We start from the raw sequence: 21525 nt of genomic DNA, 5'->3' as shown, positions 1-21525 counted from the left end.
AGATGATAGATAGATAGATAGACAGACAGACAGATAGATAGATAGACAGATAGATGATAGGTAGGTAGGTTGGTAGATAGATGATAGGTAGGTAGATAGATAGGTAGGTAGATAGATGCAGCAATAACAATTAGAGAAAAAGAGGCCATGAATTTGAGAGGGGGCAAGGGGAGATAGGGAAGTTTAGAAGGAAGAAAGGGAAGGGGAGAAATGAAAAACTGTTAGAGAAATAATATCAACGAGAGGAGTGGCATGAGAGGGCTCGGTGGGTAAAGGCATGTGTCACCAAGCCTGATAACCTGAGTCCTATCTACAGAACCCACCTGGCAGAAGGAGGGAACACATTTCCTCAAGGTGTCTTTTGACCTTCCCACTCACACTGTTGCTCAGTACATGTATACACACACACACACACACACACACACACACACACACACAATTTTTTTTTAAAAACAAGATGGAGAGATAGCTCAGCAGATAAAGTGTTGGACCTGGGTTTGATCCCCAGAACCCACATTTAAAAAGCAGACAAACAGACTGGGGATGGTGGGACACACTTGTGGTCCGGAAACTGAGAAGGTGGGGACAGGTAGAGAGAGCCCTGGGACTCCCTGGCTGGTGACTCTCCCACTTAACTTGGTGAGTTCTGGGCCAATGACAGAACCTGTCTTAAGAAAAAGAGAAAAGCTAAGAAATGGTGAACTGTGTCGGAGGAATGACAGACATTAAGTATTATCCTTTGGCTCTCACAGGTGTGTATACACCTATACAGAACATACATCTATACACACGTGAACACTCACCCACACATACACACATACTAAGAAATGAGGGACACCGTGGATGCCTGGGGAAGGAGGGACTGGGATTCTGAAGCCTCAACTAAGAAAATTCAACATTTATGTCTTTCTGATTCTTTAGAGCGATACCCAAGCAGCTAGCCAGTGTCCCCTCTCAAACAGCATGCGCTAGGTCATAACTCATTCCCTTTTGACTTTCTTGATGTTTTCTGCTTTTAAGTGGGCAACGGTGATATGTAGATGTTTTTCCTTTTGGATCATGGTCACTGTAGAATAAAAAAACCCCTTCTCTTATAGCCATTTGTCTTTCCACTGTCCCCAGGGGTCACACTGTTCCAGTCACTCTTCTGAGTCTCAGTCACCATGTGGGATGTAAAGGTGACTGTGTGCAGCCACAAGTCCCCAGGGAGAGGACACAAGCTAGGACCCCCACTTGCCCTGCCGGACACATTTCTACCCTGTTCCTAGCTCTCCACTCTGCAGCCTTCTCATCTCTAGGCCGCTTCCACCATGACGATCTCCTACTTTCTCTTCCTCATGACGATGTGTCCATAACTACTCTCAACCCATGACAGCATGATCTGATCAGACATCCATAGACATTTGTCGAGCACTGATGTGGGCAGACACTATTAGCTTCAGGCCTGTAGCTGTGAGGAAAACAGATGTGGCGTCCCTCAGTGTGTGTGACACAGACTTCGATTCAGTTCTAATTCATCACGGTTTTGACAAGGATCCTACTTGTGACTTACGGACTGTGGTTCATAGTTTTCACTGGAAGGAATGGGCTTTGCTAATACTATGCTGGAGGGTACAGAACTGTTAAACCTATGGTTCAGTTTTGTGTCTCCTGACTCTGGACACAAGAGAACGTACCCCTGCCCAGCTAGGCTCCCTCTCTCCTCTATGCTCAATTTCTTATCTAGTTTGTAGGATCTGACCCATGGTGCCTAGGGCCTTCATGGGGACCAGTTTCCCAGACAACCCTCAAGAGAGAGAAGTCCCTTCAAGTCACTTTGCACATCTGTCCCCTCAGCCTGCTCCACTTCTCTCAGGACAGGGGACAGGGTGAGTCTGTCTGTCTCCACACTTGCACTCTGACTTTCAGAGGAACTTCCTCCCTGTTCCCTTCCAGGCTTCCCTTTCTTTAGGGCATACATGAATATACACATGCATACAGGCACGCATGTATATGTCTATGCAAGCACTTCTGTATGATGCACACACTGTACACATATGAACACATGTACACAATATACTGAGATGGCCTCCTGGCAGCGGCTGTCACCAACAGGCATGTGTGTGTGTCAGAGGTGCACACACTGTTTTCAACTTGTAGATTCCAGCAGCTGCCGTCTGTACCCTCCTTATAGGACTGTGACCTCTAAGGGGCACATCCTGCGGCTCTCACACAGTAAGTTATTGATGCTCTTCTTCTGTGCTCATGGAAAACCCTAGAAGCTGTCCCGTCTCCGACATGCCTATTCTCCCACCTGGTTTTTGCAACCACCGTACCAGAATACAGTGGCTGTGTGTATGAGAGAATGAGCCACTTGCCCAACGTCACAGAGCTCATGGGACTGAGGTTGGAGTGGAGCTGAAGAAACTGGGCACATGCTCATCACGGGCTGAGGATTCGTGGGCTCTTATTGACTTTCATATATATTGGTCCGATAGCATCGATTAAGTCGATTTTCTTTTTGAGAAAATATTAGCCTCAAAGTATTGCCAGGAGATCACATGAAGATGACATTAAAAACTGTAAAATGGTATTAAAAACTAAGTCAAATTAAAACAAACAAACAAACGAACAGGGTGATTCACGACTGTACTTCCAGCACTTGGTAGGTGGAAACAGTGAATCGGGAGTTCAAGGCCATCCTCCACTAAATACTAGACAGAAGTTCCAGGCCATCTTGAACTATTTGAGATCTTATCTCAAAACAAACAAACAAAGGAAAAACAACACACACACCCTACCCTGTCTGCCCAGGAAAAACTCTACACCTATTAGACCATTCACTTCGAGTGAAGACATTGGCAACCTTGAACCTCGGCCCTCACTAGCTGCTCCATCTTGGTGGACTGACTTTCATACTGGGCAGCAATCTGGCTGAACACAGACCACGAAATCCCATAGTTCTCAGTCTTGCTGTTGGCCTAGGCCTTCTGTCCCAGGACAGCAGAGTGACCCGAGTGGCCCACCTCTGAGTGTGTCATCTTCCTTTCTCCAGTCCACTCCCATCTTTCCCGTTCTCAGCTGTGCAGCAAGGCTCAAGCATGAATGTATAGTGTTTGTGTTCTATTAGCTATTGTAATGTGGAGGTGTTCTAGCACGGTGGTTCTCAACCTTCCTAATGCTGTGATCCTTTAACACAGTTATTCATGCTCTGGTGACCCCCAACCATAACATTATCTTCGTTGCCACTCTGTAACTGTAATTTTGCAACTGTTATGAGTCATAATGTAAATGTCTGTATTCTCTGATGGTCTTGGGTGACCCCTGTAAAGGAATTGTGACCCAGAGGTTGACAACCACTGCTTTAACATATTTGGGGGGGAGGATCATGGGCTACATGAAAATACTAGGTTATTTTATAGAAGGGATTTGAGCATCTGGAGGGGGAGGGGCTTCTGGAACCAAGCCCAGTGAGTACTAACAGACGACCATATACAATGGAGCCCTGGAAGTTACTGGAGGGGGTAACTATTCTAGCTGGGGTGGGGTGACCTTACTCTGAGTGAAGACAAAGGTGGCTTCTCTAGCAAGAACAGAAGGTTTACCAGCAAGGAGAACAGAAGGTCAGAGAAGCCAGAAAGAGCACAGGGTACATTAGAACTGTTGAGAACTTCCCTAGAAGCTGCATGGTCCAGTGCGGACCGAGAGTAGTGGAGTCATATTGCGAAGGTCTTCTAAGGCAAACCATGGCTGAAATGCCCTCTGTGCCCAGCAGTGGGCAGCAGGAGGCTCAGGAGACTCTCTTGATAGCTTTAAGGAACCCCTGTGGGTAGCATGGCAATTTTAAGCCAAGCAGTAAAACCTGCTCCAAACTGGCATTCGGAATGGGGCCAGCAGATGGTCCCTACCCTGTCCCACTATGGAACCCAAGCGATGGCCCTTCCACATAGTTTTTCTGGTTGCTCGCTCTTGGTTTCATCTTCCACCATGACCAGCCATTTTCATTTTTTAATTGTTGTGGCGCCACATGGTAGATGAGGGTAATCAGAAGGGAAGCAAACGACTATGTAAATCGAGTCTGGCATCACAAACTCACAGAGACCTGTGCGTGCACTCTCTGCACTCTGAGAAAGAACTAAAAATAAATGCAGCCTTAATTCTTCGTTTCTCCCCGTTCCGTCTTTTGATGCAAAATATGTTTCATTTAAATGATCCAGGGTGAGGGAGGTCACGGGTTCTGCTGGCAGGGAGAAGGGATTTGTTTAATTGGCAAAATGCTAATCATTTTTGGAAGATGAATCCTAATCTTCCTATCTAATACAGTGGATGTGTGAGTAATTACTTTCCTTCACTAAACTGTTAATGCAACATTAGTGATTACACTAATTAAAACTAATGAACTCTTACCACTGATAAACCCTCCGTCAAGCAATGGATGGCGTCCCTCCATTGGCCGCGTTTAACTTCCTATTTGGAAGAGAGGTTTTGAATTAACCTTTAGAGTAGTGCACAAAATTGGGTTTAGAAATGTTAGGCTTTATAGACTGGGTATAATTCTATCCCTAACCATTAGTGAGCCTATTTCCACCGAGGGTGTAATTGAATTTTAAAACGCATTTCTTAATTTGATCAGTCACACTCCAAGGCTTGGTAATGGCTGCCCTTCCGAATCCTGATTTCAGGACGGGAAACCTGTCCTTGGAATTATCTGGGACCCTTTCTCCAGCTTCTGCTCCCTGTGGGTAGAAGGCTCACCCAGAGGGTTGCTTTTCCTTTCCACTCACCTCAAGGAACTGGGGCATGCTACTTGAACAGGAAGAGGATTCTGTGCCCAGGTTTAAATGATGCTCAGATGTTTGTTTGTGCTAGTTAGCGGAGGATTGAGTCCTGGGAGAAGGGACAGGTTTGAGGTTGCCAAGGACTTTTATCCAGAGGGTGGAAGAACAAACAGGATGGGTGGTGGAACATTTGGGGCAAGTTTTAGAGAATGGGGCTAATGTCAAGGCCTGATCCCCAGTAAACAGTCAGGTCGGCCCAGAAGTAAGGGTAAATGTGACATAGGGCTTTAGTGTTTAATCATTGTCTGTTTCTGAGAAAGACAGGCAGAGAGAAATGCTGAATGTTTTCTTATTTGGTTTTCCCGCCTCTCCGCATCTTTCCCTCAAAACCTGTAATGACTGTGAACACCAAAAGCCTGGGAAGACATGGAAACACTCCACCTATGGTAAAGAAGTGAGCTGAGGCCAGGTGTGGTGGGGGGCGCAGAGGCAGGCAGATCTCTGAGTTCAAAGTTAGCCTGGGCACAGGCAAATTCCAAACAGACAGGGCTCTACCAGAGAAATCCTGTCTTGAAAAACTAAAACCAACCAACCAAACAAAACAACAAAACAATCCTTAGGGGTGAGAGTTAGGGTTAGGGCTAGAGATAAGAAGTCACAGTGAAGCTTCAGCACGGAGACAGGACATCCTAATGTAGCACCTGCTCTCCTCGCTCCCTGGGATTCAGTTCTCAGCTGACTGTCGGCGCATAGTTGGGTGATATGTTTCTGTGGGCCTTACGGTCATGTCTGCATTCTTCTTTAAAATACTTCTGTATAGCAAGTGGGATCTAAATGCATACATTTTAACGCCATACTCCGGTGGGGCTGTCAATGCCTGTTTCGGGAACTCACACCTCAGCATGATCACCTAAGGTTTTATTGGGAAAGACCCTCGCCAGAGATAATGAGTGCAATTGCCTCAATCGCTATCTGTGGCTCTGATTCACACCAGATGCCGCTAATTAACACTTAAAACGCATGGGTTCTCGTTGGGGAAATTAGTGGCTTGTCAATCAGCAGAACAGATGCTCAGAATGGACTCTCTATGATGTGTGAGAGCCAACTAAAGAGAAGTCAGGCAAACTCCCCATTTGGCTAATGGGTCCTGAAAGTTCCTTCTCTAAGCACTTGGTATCCGGCCTCTGAGACAGGACTATACGGTAGCTGGATACCCTCCCCTAAGAGTTCAGGTGTTACTTCACTGCATACTGTAATTCTGGCCTTTGGGAGGCCGAGGCAGGAGGATTGTCATGAGTTTGACATCAGCCTGGGCTGTAGTATAACACCCTGGCTCGAAAAAAAATTGTCAAGCTGCTTTGTAAATACTCATATTAATGTGTGCTCAGACGTGCTCCTTAGAGCAGGGAGGGGCAGTTAACGCAGAGACTCAGAGCTGGTCAAAAGGGAAAGGGTAAATAAAAGATGGTGGAAAGCTTGGCCCTAAATGGCGCAGCTCTATCTCTCCCTCCTAGGCTCAGGCAATATTTCTGAAGATGGGGTGGAAAGAATGTAAGAGTCAGAGGCTGGGGGATGGGCAGAAATACATCTTTTGGACACAACACGGCCAATGCATTTATTAACTCACCAAAGCCATGGTTATTTGCACAAGACCTGTACAAGACTGGTCCAGCCAACACTTCATCATGGGGGGTGGGCTACGAGGCCCTATTCCTAACAGTGTGTAGTGTGTAGGGGTGGGGGTACCGGCAGATAATGGTTTCCGGGGGAGAAGGTGTCACTTTCCTCAATGCTGTAGACTCTGAGCAGTGGCCTTTGGGCCAGAAAAACAAAAGCAAAAACCTACCTGTGCCGGTGGAGGCAGCTGTAATGGGATGGGCGGAGCCATCCAAAGGAAAAAGGCATGGAGGTGAAAGGGAGCTTGAGCTTATAGGGAAGAAGGTTTCAGAGGGAGGTGAGTGGCAGACGGCAATGAAATGACCGAAAGTCATTATATACATGCGTGGAACTGCCAAAGAGTGAGTGAGTGAGTGAGTGAGTGAGTGAAAGAGAGAGAGCCTAGTCTCACCCCTCCCCCCCCAAAAAAAAACAGACATAAAGGACTATTTCTGCAAGCAGTTTCTTTCCTGGTAACTAAAATCCCTGAAGTTGGGTGTGGCGATCGTGTATTCAGGATCTATCGACGCCATCGAGTCACTCAGGAAGTGGGAAGTGGGATGCTACTGCATTGAGAAGAAACAACTTTGGTGGGTAAATCTGTTTTAAACCAAGACCCATGAGTGACAAATAACTTAAGGAACCCATAGAGATGACCACATAGATCTCTGTGGTCTCAAAGCCTCCCAACTGGTCCTCTTTGAAATGAGATCTCTGGTTATGTGAGGGATAGGAAAGAAAACGGGGATGACGCTCTGAGAACAACAGAACCCTGCACCCTTGAGTCCCTAGATGTGAGATCGTGGGGCTTTTAACTTCTAGTTCCACTCCCTTGCCTGAGCAGCGTTAGTTGGTTCGTCTGTGTTACCTTCTCACTAGAATCACTGTTGATGAGAGTACAGTGCCCGGCACACACGGGCGCTTGGCACACGTTCGCAGCACAGATGCACCGGTAATGGCCTCCTCTAGAACACACTGGCTCAGCCCTTTATCTCACTCAGTTTCGTCAGCCACGGGCCCTGGCTGATGCCAGTTTGAGCAATCATCTCTTCCAGATACTGCCTTGACCCCTGTCCTGGGATGTGGTCAGAGAGCAATTGAGCGTCAGACAACTTGCTTCTTTATTCAACCTGCATTGAGAGGTGACTCTCTCTTCTTGATTGGACTGGAGTTACTGATGACGGGGTTATATTCATTTTCCCAGTGCTATGTCCTGCGGTGGGCAAGACCAGCACTTTTCTCCTCCAGGGGGGCTCACAGATTTTCAAGGAGTACACACTATTGAAATGAAAGACTGAGCACATGGCTCATCAACTGAACCCCTTTCTTGCCCATATGCACTGGTGGCTCTCTCCTCTATCCCAGCTCCCCAGTTGCTGGAGAAACATCTGTGTGTGTGTGTGTGTGTGTGTGTGTGTGTGTGTGTGTGTGTGTGTGTGTGGTTCCGTGAATTCACAGCTGTGAGCTCCTCGGGATGGAGTCCTATAAGAGTCACATCCTAAAATGACAGGAATGGGACACAGAGGCTACACTCAAGCTTGACAAGAAACGTCACATGCCAGAGAGGCATTTATTTTGCTTTTACTTTTTAGGGTTTACTGGAAAGTGTCAATCATTTGTTTCTCAAATTGTAAGCGGCAAATTTACACTGGAAAGCACAGTCTGCTGGATTAATAGAGGAAATCTCTCTGTCTCCTCGACAGATCTAGATGGATTTTCTTTCATGTGCCTCGGCAGGATTATTGACCTCACAAACGACGGAAGAGCCCCATGCTCACCTATTATCCACACAATGGTAGCCTCGGCTCAAGCAAAGATTATTGTTGATCTCTAGGTCCATTCTCTCACAAGATGAGTCGCTGGGGTGGCCTGAACAAGGATGGCCCGGTAGGCTCACATATTTGAAAGCTGAGTCGCTAGGGAGTGGCATGATTTGAAAGGATTAGAAGGATTTAGAGATTGGCTTTGTTGGAGAGAGAGTGTTGCTAGGGGTGGGCTTTGAAGTTTCCAAAGTCCAGGCCAAGACCAGAGTCTCTCTGCCTGTGGATCAGGAGTCTCGCTTTCTCTGCTACAGATCAGAATGTAGCTCTCAATACTCCTCCAACTATGTTTCTTGCTATGATGCTAATGGACTAAAAACCTCCAAAACTGTAAACAAGTCCCCAGTTAAATGTTTTCTCTTATAAGGGTTGCTTTGGCCATAATATCTCTTCCCAGCAAAAGAGCAGTGGCCAAGACAGTAACTAGTGGATTAAGTCCACCGAGAGCCCTACGATCTACCACATTCTTTCCGTATTTCCATATTCCATCCAGATAACTAGGATGCTGGAATTCCATCCTAATGACCGAGACAGTTCCCTGTAGTCTAGGCTATTCAGGGATCCATCAGCCAGAAGGCAAACCCTTGGGCTCAAAGAGTAGCCAATGGGTGGGTATCTGGGGGAATATGAGAAGAATTTGACTGTTGAGCTGGAGTGTCCACTCGGCTTTATGGGAGGCCTCTCACAGTGTGGAACAAGCCAGTTTTGGAAGGAAGGGACCCAGACTGCTGACTGGAACTGTGCTCGTAGTTTATTATGAAGGAATTAATAATTAAGTTAGATGCATGAAACATATTTGTAGAGTCTCATACCTGGAATTTTTACTTAGAAATATGTTAGGTATGTGTGCATGTGTATGTACATGTGTGTGCGTGCGTGCGTGCGTGTGTGTATGTGTGTATGTGTGTGTGTGTGAGAGAGAGAGAGAGAGAGAGAGAGAGAGAGAGAGACAGCGAGCGCAGCGCTTTCACTTGTAATTTTGCCTTGAACCCTGCAGGCATTCAGGGCAGGCCTGCAGTCTAAACACAAGGCTGGAGAAAAGCTGCTGTCTTTCCATTTATCTTTGGTTCTGATTTTTTCTGTGGGAGACTTGGAGCATGCTAATGAGTCTTGTAGATGAAAAGATCTTCCTTAGAAGGAACTTTTTGCAGAGTTTGACTTTTATACTGCAGGCATAAGTGGAATCTGGGCTTACGTGAGCAGTTTAAAGGTGAAAATGTAATTACCTAGAACTCCATTAATAAGAAACATCCATGGAGCATGGGTTCAGGACCACGGGATGACTGAGGGGAGTGTGTTGAGCTTCACTGGGAGAGCACGCTCAGCAGATCTGGACAACTCCAGATCGTGGGCAGTAGTGTTGATCTATTAACAGAGGCCGCTGCAGCTGACTGAGTGCCCGTCTGGAAACTGTCACGTAGGTAAGTCTAAACATGGAAAGCATGCGTACTTGCAAATTTTAAGGGTGTGGAAGTGTGTCCTGGATGGCATGAGACAGTCCGATGGCCTGATTACCCCAGGTGTGCTTGTGTCTCAGTTCTTCAAAGAAATCATGACTAAGACCTCTACAAATTCAAGTTGTCCCACCATAACTCCCTACCTTCCCATCCTCCGCAGAGCATCCTTGGCTTGGCTCCATTGTATCTGCCCACTAGGATCCCCTTCTTCTCAGCAAGGTCTAGTCTATCTGCTGCATGCTCATTCTAACACACAACACAACTGTCCAGAGACTTTCTTTCTTTTTCTTTCTTTTTCTGAGACCGGGTTTCTCTGTAGCTTTGGAGCCTGTCCCGGAACTAGCTCTTGTAGATCAGGCTGACCTCGAACTCACAAAGATCTGCCTGCCTCTGCCTCCCAAGTGCTGGGATTAAAGGCATGCGCCACCACCACCCAGCTCCAGAGTCTTGACAGTGACTTGAGATCCAGAAAAATGAGTCATGTGTCTGTCTACAAGTGTGTCTTCAACAGCGTTACTCAGAAGTGGTGACTTCCAGGTATACATGCGTGAAGGAGAAATAATTTCTCTCCGTGACCCCCTGCCATGATCCAATCACTTTTTACTCTCTGAGGCCACCACCCAGATGCAGATTATCTGTGTCAGCTCTCAGGACTACTATAGTAGCTTCTTCACTAGATAGGATGTGCTAGAAGGGGATCCTTAAAATTATGTGCCCACATGCTAGACCCCTAGAACACGTAACTGTGATGGCTCCATTTGGGAAAATTGGTCTTTGCAGGTATGATTTAATTGAGTCTTGGGATGCGGTCATTCTGGTTATACTAATGGTTCCCAGATCCAATGACAATTCCTCTTAGAAGGACAAGAGTGGGAGACATGGGTGATGGCGGGGTCTCTATAGGTATCATGGCCTGCAGGGAAATGCACCACGAAACTTGGTACAGCAGGACTTGGTCAATCAGACTGAATCAAAACCTCTAGTGGGTATGATTCTGTGGTTTGATTTTCTTACACATTTAAACATAGTCAAACTTGGGGGGAAAGTCTCTACAGGACAATTTTCATAACAAAGCTTCCAGGATGGCTCCATAGAAATTCCCTTGCAAAATATGACCTTGACAATAAGGATGAGTTCTATTGGCTAATAAACAGTGCTCAGGGCTAGGGCCTAAGAAAAAGGATTTGTAGCAAGCACGAGATTGGGTTCTGTTGATGGAAGATGAAGGATGGAGGATGGAGTGGTGTGGGAGAATTGTCTGTATTCTGTCAATCATGTATTTTAATAAAACACTGATTGGCCAGACAGGAAGTATAGGTGGGTCAATCAGACAGGAAGTGGAGGCAGGGCAATGAGAATAGGAGAAGGCTAGGGAGGAGGAGACTTCCTCAGCCACTCCTGTGCAGACCACCGAAGAGGCAGCATGTAACTTGTCCAGCTGAGAAAGGTACGGAGCCATGTGCTAACATAGATAATGATAATGGATCAATATAAGTTATAAGAACTAATAAGTAGCCTGACCTAATGGGCCAATCAGTTTATAACCTTATGGAGTTCTCTGTGTGATTGAGTTTCTCTTTGGGACTTGCCGGTTTGGGGTACCGGGCGGGACAGATATCCCAACAAGCCGGCCCTCATGCTACAATGGAGTCCAGCCTCTTGGAGACAAAACTCAGGATTAGGACTTCAACAATTCTCAGGATTTGGGGGAAATTCAGGTGGACGTTGGCTCCTAACAGAATAGAAAAGGATCACGGGTTGTTTGACCAAGTCACTCCAGTGTTCAGGATGATCAGGCATCATTTATTTTCCATCAGTTGAAGAAAAGAGATCTCTACCTGGTTCCTCCAATGTTTTCCTTAAGCTGAGCCTCCTATAACATTGGCACAGGGGAGAGTGCCATTGAAGAAAGAGGTAGAGTCGGAGAGATGCAGTCACAACCCCTAGAATGCTTGGAGTCATCAGAATTGGAAGAAGCAGGTGGATTCTCCCAGGACTGTTCAGAAGGAGAACCGACTCAATGACATTTTGAATTCAGACTTTTGTTCTCTGGACTGTGTGAGCATATATTTTATTGTTATAGGTCACCAAATTGTGGTAATTTATCATGGGATCCAAAATAAAAAACTAAGCCCTGAGTCTTTCTGTGTCTGTCTTTGTCCTCGGAGATAGGCTGGCGAATTTCTCACTAAATAGTCTAAAGGTTTTCCACCATTTACAATGAAACCCAAACTTCCTTTCATGGTCATCGGGGACCAACATGCTGTGGTCTGTGCAGCCAGGAACGAACAAATGGCTTCCTACAACAATCCACACTCTGCCCTAAAGTAACTTTTGCTCTGGGACTGTCAGCCCTTAAAAGAAATTCTTAAAGTCTCACCCTATGTCATTCCACTTTATAATGCTTAACAATACTATAAAACCATAATGCACATTCAAGTATATATAGAAAATATAGGCCATAGAATTATTGCATCTATCTTCCATGTCTCAATATGTCTCTAGGTGTCAGCAACTTCATTATGGACTTCTGTGTCTTTCTACCACATTATTTGGTATATAAAAGGGGTCAGTAATTCAGGACCAGTCTTTCCTTGGGGTATCTGGCCGAGATTAAGTACTGTCAAGTATTGGTCAGAGTGTTAACTTCATGTTAGATCTTTATGATTACATTTTGATGCTTCAAGTGAGCAAATATGATCAACAGTGGCCCAGGTAGCTGCTTGGTTTGTGCTGACAGGCACCCATGTGTGCATGACTGGAGTGGGGAGTTGTCAGCGAAGAGTCCTTTTCTTGGTCTTGCTGCTTCAGATTCTCCACAGTCGCTTGGAGACTCGTCTCCAACTGCAAGGACCACCGTCGCCATGGCCCACGCTGAGATCATGATGCCTGCCTCAGGAAGCCTTGCTCCAGTAGACAACCACCTCAGGCAACTTTCACTGTTTTAGAAGATTCCATCCCAGGCAAAACCAGTTCTGCGCTAACTTTAGAAGACCCTACGCTAGCGAAAGCTGTTCTCACTCCAGCTGAGAGAGGGGGCCTCCTGAGCCATTCAGCAAGAAGCCCAGAGATTGGTGTAACATGAGGTTTGTGATTTGTGGGACTAAGGAAGAATACCTGCAAGGCTGTGGCTGGTAGAATTGTGCACGCCATACCTCTTTTCTAGCTATACAAGCAGGTGGATTCTCAGTCTTGTTGAGTCAGCCTGAGAAGCTGATCACCTGTGCCTTGTATCCAGACTGTAACATTGGGCCATGATAAAGGCTTGGTGAATTATCTTTTGTCTACTTGTGGTCTTTACCATTGATACAATAGGGTGAGCTGGTTACCCACAGGGCAAACCATTCTAGTGTTTCTATCCTTGGCAGTAACAGCAGTGACAGCCACAACAAAGAAGTGGCAGGGGAATTGCAGAGTCACTAAGACAGGAGAGCCCTGATAGTTAAAGCTGAAACACTATGGGATGTGGCTATCATCAGTTCCAGAGGGCTGCTGAGGACTGAGGGTTTTGAAAACCAAAGCTCAGCGTCTTAACGCTAGGAAGAGACTAGTGAGTTTTCAAAGCATCGGAGGACAGAATCTACAGGAGCTACAACCAGGAAGGGCAACATGAGAATTGAGAAAGGTAGAGCTGGCAGAGACACTGAAACCACCAAAGAGGAGTGGCTGTGAGGAGCCAGAGGAGTCACAGTCACTAGAGAGTCCAGGAGAGCTACTGAGCATTAAAGAGCCAAGGGTTCTCATGCCTAAATCTTGGAACCTGTACCTAATCAATGGGTGTTGATTCTCTGAGCCCTGAGCAGCAAACCTCTGCCATGAGCACCCAGAACCAGAAGCCTCTAACTTAAGCCTGACTCTCAAGGCTTAAAGCTGTAAGCCTCTGGACATGGAACTTCAGCTTGAGAGGCCCTGATAGGCACTGGGGCAGTCTCCCCTTTGACTGTCTCTGAATTCTTTCTCTGCTGAATAAATGAACCCAAAGCGACTGTTTGTAATGGCTTGAACCTGCTCTCTTTGTCTCTTTCCCCCAAAGACAAAACCAAAGCTCTGTCTACCTCTGACCCTGTAGCTTTCTCCTAGGTGACAGCTGTAGAGATTCTGGGGCTTTGTATATGTAAAGATCTGGGGGGGGGGGGCACTGGGACCCAGTTCGTTTATTTAGCCACTCTGTTCTTGTTCTTGGACGTGTCTTCAAACTGCTGTCTGTAGGATCAGAGTAAAGTGAGGCTGAGGCTGTCCTGAGTCACACAGCCTTCAAAGCTGGGCCAGTGCTTCAGGTGACAGGCAATTCACTAAAATAAAATATTGGACCTGACCCACCCTGACTCCTTGCTTGCCTTCTTCCATCCTGGATGAGTCCATGCTTACAGATGCAATTCCTCAATATCTTCTAGGCTCCAATAGCAAAACGGAGGGAAAATGAGGGTTCCTTCTCCTGCCTGCCTGGGATCTCCGCTCAGAATCTGGATTTCTTGCCTTAGCATTTGACTCTGGCCTGAATAGTGAAACTGGAAATGATGTCACTTCAAAAGACATGGTGTCTACACCCAGGCACAGATGTAGCTAATAGGACCCTTCCCAGGATACTCGTCACTCCATGCTAGCAACCAGAATCACACATATCTGACATATCTGGAGCAAACGGCCATGTTATTTCTCTCTCTCTCTCTCTCTCTCTCTCTCTCTCTCTCTCTCTCTCTCTCTCATACACACACACACACACACACACACACACACACCATGTCTCCCAATACATGCAGGCTTAAGTTCAAATAACTACTTTTGGAAAATTAGGCTTTCATAAGCGTCTGTTCTTAAAATGGGATATATATCATTTTATTGAGTAGATTGGAAATCAATGATGCAGAGTAGAAAGAAAACTGATTTTTGAAGTCACGCCAACACGAGTATGAATCCTGGGCTCTTTAATTAACCTCTTCATGCTTCAGTTTTCCAATTTATAAAGTAGGAATTATAAGATCTCCCAGAGTGTGGGTAAGGACTGAATGAGACGCAGAAAACATTTGTAACGTAGAGACCAAAGTAGAAAAGGCATTGGGGGTAGATATAACTATCACCATCATCAGCAAACAGCTAGTTGGCTGGGGCTAAGGACCCACACTTTACATAATATCTAGATTTATACCTAAAGAAGATGAGATTATAAATCATGAATGTCCTTTTAGATATTGAAAGGGTTTTACAGCAGAAGAGTTCTTGGCAATCGGGGCCAAGGGATGTCACAAAAATCACACCAGGAAATAGATCTCATACAAGAGATTTATGGTAGGTGAGTGGGGCACAGACTGGCTGACTCTGAGCAGGGAATGGAAATCAGACATTAGTAGACCATGTCGGGATGGTGGAGGCTTATAGGGGGTATGGAGCATGCACATAGTGAAAATATGATACGGTGGAAACATGTCATTCTGGGATGTGGGTGGTTCTTAGTTGACTAACAAATATCCTTTAAAGACTCCTGATGATTTCAGTTGGATTAATATTTTCATCATCAAAAGTCTTTCACTGAGTATTTCCACCCGGCCACTAGACAGTGGGTACTGGTTACAACGCACAGAGCAAGCCAGCTGAGTACCTGGAATGTAATTGGCAATCCATAAATGATTACTGCAGCCACCACCACGGTCACTGCCACCACTACCATTATCATCATCATCATCACCATCATCCTTATCACCACTACCACCATCATCATAATCATCATCATCATCACCATCATCCTTATCACCATCACAACCATCATTATCATCATCATTATCATCATCATCATCATCACCACCATCATCATCACCATCTTTCTTATCACCACCACCATCATCATCATCATCATCATCACCATCATCCTTATTACCACCATCATCATTATCATCATCATTATCATCATCATCATCATCATCATCACCATTATCGTTGTTATTATCGCTATTGTCAAGCATTTGGTTAAGGCAATGATGCTTTGTGAGTTTAGACAATCCTATGAACAAATCGAGTTGTATCCCATGGTCCTCCTCAGCAACTTCCTTGAGTATCTTTCCTTTGGGGCTTTTGAGCAGAAGGAAAGGGGGAGGGTGCGAGGGTGTCTTTGGCTCTTGTGTCTAGGTCACTGATAAATGGGACTGTCTCACAACAGGAGTAAGAATTTAGGAGGTCTTGCCTTCCACCTCTCCATCTGTTGGGCTCATGGGTTGGAGGGTGTCTCTGTTGCCTGTGATGCTAACAGCCAGCTTATCCAGCTAGGAGATGGGAAGAAGGCATCAGAGCCACACTTGGGTCAGAACAATGGAGAACAAGAGCCCTGTGGGTGAGTTCTACAGAGCCACAGAGAAACCAGGACTGGCGCTGAAGAAGTCCACAGTCTGTCTGCAGGAGTCTCTGATCCTAAAGCCAGAAAGTTCCTTTCTGAGACTAGACAAAAGGGCTCAGCTTTGAAACAAGGATGCACTTGGCTGCATACTTGGCTCTCCTCACCCCAACCCAAGGAACAGTGCAACCTCAAACAGCTCCTGATAACACTGAGTATCCTCTCAAGTGAGGTGGGGCAGGTGTTTTATTAAGTCTAGGTCTCTGCCAGATGCTAGGTGCATATTTAATAAAAATCAGGCTTGGGGGCGGCATGAAGGAAGAAAGGAAAATTGCTGCCCTCTGGGCTTGGGAGTTTAGCTATCCATCCAGTCCCAAATAATTCATTCATCTACAATTCATCTTTGAGTTATTAAAGCTTGATATGTCTCTAAGGAACAAGTTTATTAGTGTTCCAAGATAATTAGTTGATGCTACTTCAAGGCAATTTAAATTGTCCCCATGTCGGTATTCCTTCCCAGAATTCACTATGGCTCCATTTCTACCTTGGTCTATTTTGTTCACATTTCTCGCTATTGGAGAGCAATCACTTTCTATGAAGCTTCTAGACTCTCCAAAAGGCCCGATCTCTTAATGACTAAGTCCCCTGTCTCTAGTCCAGCCTTTTCTGGATTAAAGTTCTTCATCTTGGGTCATGCCCACAGCTAGGTTCCCCATGACCGCCCAGGAGAGTGGGTTTACCTCTTTTCTCTTCTCTCCATGCCTTGGGGATCTGTGGAGAAGAGGACACGCCTGGAACTCCCCCATCCCACATGTGTATAAATCACATACAACATTCCTAGCAGCTGCACAAGCACCAGAATCCCCTTTTACTACTCTGCCTAGTGGGCTAGACTGCAGTCCTCAACCCCTGGGCAGTGTGCACGCAAATCACCTGTGCAGCTTGTTAAAATGCAAGCTTGGTTGCAGAGGGTCTGGACCAGCTCCCAGGGAAGCTGGAGCTTTGGCCACTGTACCCTGAAGAGTGAGAGGTGCACCTCCTCTCTCTTGACCACTGCATCAGACCTGGGGGCACCCGCAGGCACCTGATATCCCTGTAGGAACCAAGGAGAAGCTCCTAAAAGACCTCAGCCATCACCCTCCGTGTCTTTGATTCTTTAACAACTCTAAGTCCCACCAGGATCCATTGTCACCTTCACAATAGATGTAATGGGACTGTACTCTGAGCTGGATGGCTGCCTGATTTAGCAGTCAGGCAGAGCCCTGCAGACCGTGGGCAAAGCGGGAACTCAAAGGGGAACTGGGGAAGCAGAGGCCTTGAAGGACTTCTTATCCACAGAATGGAAGTTCCTTAATCTTCTTTCTTCTCACAGTATTTACATTTGTACGTTAGTAAAGAACTTAGCTTTTATTAATAAATTATCCATTTTTATAGCTTCTCATAATTTTCTACTGTTTAGCTTAATGGGATTTTCATGTGCAGGGTTCCAAAGCAGCTTTTCTCTCTCTCTCTCTTAGTTTTAAGCAATAAGACATAAACAAATGTGCTTTTCTCCAGGATCTACTGGTTTCCATACTTCTCTATATAATAAATCCATCCATCCATTCATCCATCTACCCATCCATCTATCCATCCATCCATCCATCCATCACTGTTCATTTTATGTTACAGTTTGTGAGGTGCTGGGGATAAGGTAGTGAACAAATCAAGTGTGACCCCTTTCCTCTGAGAGGTCACTTCTCTCAAAGGGAAGGAAACTCTTTCGCCTGTAGGAGAAAGGACAGAGGGTATCTTCAACAGGTTCTGGCAGAGGTTGCTTGAATACTTTAGTAGGAGGATGTGGTAAAGGTCAATTTGCCACAAATTAGAATGACCTGAGCAGGGAACCCCAGCTGAACACCTGACCTGACTGCCTTAATTGATGTGGGAAGGACCCACCCCAAATGTGGGCGGCATCTTTTGGTAGCAGCCTAGGTACAAAAGGGCCTGCTGCAGGAAGATGAAATGTCTTTGGTTGGCTCAGCTTTCTCTCTGGCTGTTGGGTTGATCTACCCCATCGCTGCTGTTTCCTTCACTGAAGTTAGAGCCATGGCTTCCAGGTTTCCGCTGTCTTACTGAGACTGGCAGCTCTCCAGAAACCCACCATGGGTTTGACATCAGATTGGGGCTGCTGAGGTGGGTCCAGCCTTGTGTTCTGAGCAACTACAGATTGTCAGCCTCTCCAGTGAGAGCGATTATCAGACGACTCCCGCTGCTGAAGTACCAACCTCAGGGGCAGAGCCCCTACTGGGTTCTCAGCTTCTCAGGTGCAAGACAGCTGTTGCTGTTATTTCATTATAAATTGATTTAATCAATCCCTAAATATATTTTTATTCTATTAGCTCTGTTCTAGAGAACCCTAATACAAAGGACTGTTAGTCAAAGTGGTTCTAATACACTGGATTCCTAGACTATCCAGACAAAACTCAAGTTCAGTCAACCTCACACAGCCAACTGGACATTGATTACATTGTCTTAGCCTCCTTACCCAGAAGGTCCAAAGAAGGCAATGGCTCATATTTTAACCAATCAAATAATTCATTTGTTTTGTTTCCACATCCCTCTTACAACAATTTCCCAGCAACTGCTTCTACCCACTTTGATTTGGAGGTTCCTTTTTCTTTGTCTATCTACTCAAATAAGCCCTTTCAAGACTTTAATATGTCAAAGACTATGCTTTACCCTGTCTCGAGCACAAATTGTCCCAACCTTTTTGCCTTCTCATCTCTTAATTCTCAATCTAGTGGGAGAGGAAGTTCAGAAGGGGAGAAGACAGAACCTTGCTCAGTGGGTAAGAAAGGGTCTAGTATTCCTTTAAGGAGTCTTGAAAACAATTTGTGTTTGCAAAAGAGGATGATTTGGAAGGACTTTGTCTTTCTCCAAATCACTGCCCCACTTCCATGACTGCCTCCCAAATTCCTCCATGATGCTAATATTAGAGACTATTTATAACAAAAGATAAGTCAATAATGGTACCAAAGCCTTCCCCAGAGAACAAAGAAATGGCAAGTCTTTTGGCCAGCTCTGTCAATGTCCCAGCCTTGTGGCAAGCAGCCAGAATGAACCCCAAGCCTCCTCAGTTTCTCGTCGTTGCTAGAACTCTTCATGTCTGAGATCCTTGGTCTCCCCAACCCACAGCACGTTAATCCCTATCTAAATGTCACAAGTCCTGATGGATGAGTCTAGAATGAAGCTTATATTTTCCCGGGTGGGATAAGTAAGGGAGCTAGGCACCACAAGCAGACTCAGTGATGACTGATGAGGTAGGGGACCGGAACTCTGAGAAAGACAGAATAGTCATGGGGATCAAGTTCCTCCTCCACTTTAATGGGCAAGGGGGAGTCCCCTTTTCTTTCCAACCTCAGTTTCTATGACTACAAGGTGGATATGATACTTACTTCTCTCCTGGACAGTATGAGAAATGATGTTTTGAAGGTAAAAGGCACTTGCGAGGGAAGTCTTCGGTGAACGGAGGCATGGGCTATGTCTGTGTCTGAATCATAGAGTGTCCATCCTGTGAATGTCACGTGTATCATCTCAACCTTCCAGCTGGAGGTGGAGACTGTTTCTACCAGTAGCCGATATCCAGAGACAGAGAATAGAGAAGGTAGGATCTATCTGCACGAGGGCACTTCCTGTCCCTCCCTATCCAGCTGCCACAGTCAATCATCCCCATTGATAGTATGCAGATCATATTTCATTCCATCCCAAGCTGAGCTTTCCTTCCTAACCTGCTTAGCTCATTAGTTGGCAGAGGAGCCAGGGACCTGGATCTAATCCTAATGTTAAGTAAAGAGCAAACATAATGAGGAAGATAAATCTTCTGCAGAGGAACGACGTGTGTAACATTCCAGAGTCAAGCCTGGGTGATTCCTGTCTCCTCTAGATGGGTCATATCAACAACCCCCTTTCCCACCTCAGATATCAGCGGGCTGGTGGGGAATTGCTTTTAAACTTACTGTTTTCCAATTAGGAGATAATGCGTTCCCATCTCAAACATTTGAGAAGATCTTACATTGTACAAAGACAAGAATAGCACACTCTCACACTGCCTCATCCTAACAGGAGTATTACTAATGCTTTGATAGGGCACTCCTCCTGCCATGTTCTTTAACATAGACGTCTAAATATTGCATGCCTATTCTTGGAAATTATTTTTCCAGTCTGAGGGTCATGAAATAATATGTGTCAAGCATGTAAAAGAGAAATGCCATCGTAGGGGCTCCGTGGCCTTGGAGAACCCAGGGAGAACTCCCACGGATGCCACACAAATGGCTTTAATGGACCATGCTGAAAGAGACTGCTCCATATAGTCCACCATTTATATGCTCTTTCGTCTGGCAGCTCCCCACACACTTAGGATAAAAAGGAAACTGGATTTTCATTCAGAACCTCAACGAGGACAAGGTCCAGTCCCAGAGTCACCGTGTGACTTCTTATCTGTCTCTCTCTCATCCACCTCTCTCGCTCTGGCCTCCCTTGTCCACGTGGCCTCTGAAGTTGCTGGCTTTGTTGTCGGAAGCAGTCAGGCTTTCCGTGTTGACCCTCCCCCACTTTCAATCCTCTCTAATTCGCCTCTGGGTTTAGCAGTGGCATAAAACTAATTTATAGCTCTGACCAGTAAGAGCACAAATTTTCATCTTAGCCTGTCAGGCGGAAGGAAGCTCTGGTTCAAATGAGTAATTGTTGACCCGTGATCCTTATTAGAGATGGGACTGGGGTCACGCTGTTTGTTGTTTTAACACAAGAAATTAAGGGTCCGGGCAAGGGCTTCTATTGGAACTGAATTGGTAATGAGACAGAATATCTTTGTCTTTGTGGGTGACCTCTCCCGGTGCGGCGTTCACAGCAGGCAGTGGGACAAAACCTCACTTCCTCAACCGGGAAGACACACTGCCAGGGTTCACTTCTGATCTTTATGTTCCCCCAGGACCCCGAGGAAAAATGACTATGAACCTAAAGGCAGACATAATTCCTCTACACCTATGGAGCATCGAGAATATACTAGAAGCATTGAGGGGGATATGGTCACAGACACTGCTGCTTTAGCCTCCAGCACCTAGCATATGAGCGGCCATAGACTGCTGTACTGTGGTGGTGTGAAGCAGGGGGTGTTCCTTTCAGAACCCAAATGGCTTGATGTTCAGGGGAGGCTTGTGTAAGAGGTGGCAATAAAGTGAGCCAGGAATAATAGCTGAGTCTGGGTCGTGGTGGGTGGGGAGCAACCTTCACAGGATGAAGTCTTAGTTAGGTTTTCTATTGCTGTGACCACAGCACCTCTTATAATGGAAAACATTTAATTAGGGCTGACTTATGGTTATCATCATGATAGAAAGAATGGCAGGCAGACAAGGTGCTGGAAAAGGAGCTGAGAGTTCTACATATAGATCAGAAGGCAGCGGGAGGGGAGAGAGAGAGAGAGAAAGAGAGAGAGAGAGAGAGAGAGAGAGAGAGAGAGAGAGAGAGAGAGAGAG

General features: G+C 45.9%; 1 protein-coding gene across 1 annotated transcript in view; it reads right to left on the bottom strand.

Annotated features, from left to right (window-relative positions):
- Positions 1-21525, bottom strand: part of Siah3 (siah E3 ubiquitin protein ligase family member 3) — a 71046-nt gene that overhangs the window by 5029 nt on the left and 44492 nt on the right. The window lies entirely within an intron of this gene.

This window comes from Myodes glareolus, chromosome 12 (genome assembly GCF_982192425.1).
Source record: "Myodes glareolus chromosome 12, mMyoGla1.1, whole genome shotgun sequence".
Lineage (NCBI taxonomy): Eukaryota > Metazoa > Chordata > Mammalia > Rodentia > Cricetidae > Myodes > Myodes glareolus.
Note: the sequence above shows the minus strand (reverse complement) of the source record. Positions and strands in the feature narration are given on the sequence as shown.